Below are 1714 nucleotides of genomic sequence, written 5' to 3'. Positions count from 1 at the left end.
CTTATTTGATGCAAAATTACAGGCAGCAGGTAATATGTGGAGTATGTTTCTTCTAAATATTAAAGTCCTCATATTATTCTTTTTGTTTTTTTCCTTTATTGTGATAAATCTTTTGTGTGCATGTTTACAAAGTGAAAAAACCCAAAGGCCAACCCAAAGGGACTTACCATCTCCCACAGAAAACACTGTTGGATAGCTCACCAGGTACAGCGTGTGCCCTATGTACTAAGGCTCAGTCCTTGTCGCAGCGGTCACAGGTCTGACTCTGACTTGCAGCCCTTTGCTGCATGTCCTTCCCACTCTCTCTCTCTTCTTTCACCTTTTTAGCTCTCCTACATAGTAAACGCCTAAAGTGCCCCAAAAAGAAAACACTGTTGATGAACTGCTCAAAACAGCTCTATTGTAGTCCACCCTTTACTTCTGTCATGAAGTGGGTCATTTAGCGCCACTTTGTAACACGTTACATTATATTGCTCACCTAGCTGCTAGTGTGGCACGCCCTCAAACCAAGCAAGTTAGAGAAAACGGAGCGCCCAACACACAGAGTGAAAAGAGGAGCTGCATCAATGTAACATTTGTCTTTTAATGCTTAATGTCAGAACAGAAGCGAACTATCGTAATGGGCCGGCAGCAACCCAGTGCCTTATAACAGGCTTAAGCACTAGGGAGGGACTTGTGTTTTATTATTCTGGCAATAATGAAGGAACATATAACTTTAAATGGTTGTATTTTGCATTTATTTAAAAAAAAATAGTTTTCAAAATACATGTTTTATTGTATATGGTGACAGGACTCACTAAACTTGGTATCTTCCACCCCTACCTTAACCTCATTGTGCCTCTCTCACCACCTTAACTGCCCATAGGACACGGTACAGGATTAACAATTGTTGATTTCATTTCCCAGTTTACATCCTTAATTCGTTTTTCTCAAGAGTGTATGGCTGCAGCCTGGAGACCTCCCGTCTCATGCCTGGGCGTGTAAATTCAGAGGGTCAAAAATACAAGATTGCGAATTAAGCATGTTGCAATCAATTGAAAGCCGTTTAAACTCTTAAATTAACAATAGCCAAACATAGCCTATAGTTGGCAAATTTGTCGACATTAATGCTGTATCCTGATGTTTATGTATATTGTTTATTTGATGAAACCTGCAATGGCAGCAAAGATTTTCGCACTGCTCTCCCCTCTATCCACCGGGCGAAAAAGGCGGACTTTGTCTCTACATAATATGTATTCATTACCATGATTGCCGTACTGTTTTGCTCAAAAACATCCCAAAAAACAAAAGTATGAAGACATAGCGGAAAAGACGGCAGCTTTTATTTTTATTTTTAATACTTTCATTTTGAAGCCATACCCGACTCGTTTTCCTTGCTCCTTCATCTCCCGTTTTAGTTCCGCCTACGGGAATTGCGAGCGGAGGAGGCAAGGAAGAAACTCGAGGGCAGCAGAGTCGAGGCAACAGGCATTTAACAAAATGAGACTTCCTTGACTGGGAGCCGTCATTTTAAAGTAACGTCAATTAAATATGACGTGAGTCACAGCTGTCCATTGTTTTATTATACTGCTGCATTTTCTTTCTGTCCCAGAAAACTGTAGGGCCGCTGCTACTCTGTTCTTTGAAATCCAGGCTGAAGACCTTTCTTTTTGATGTTGCCTTTCCTTAAATGACTGCTCATTTCTTTAATGTTTTATTTCTTATGCTGCACTGT

This window comes from Etheostoma spectabile, unplaced genomic scaffold (genome assembly GCF_008692095.1).
Source record: "Etheostoma spectabile isolate EspeVRDwgs_2016 unplaced genomic scaffold, UIUC_Espe_1.0 scaffold280, whole genome shotgun sequence".
In the NCBI taxonomy this organism is placed as follows: Eukaryota; Metazoa; Chordata; class Actinopteri; order Perciformes; family Percidae; genus Etheostoma; species Etheostoma spectabile.
Note: the sequence above shows the minus strand (reverse complement) of the source record.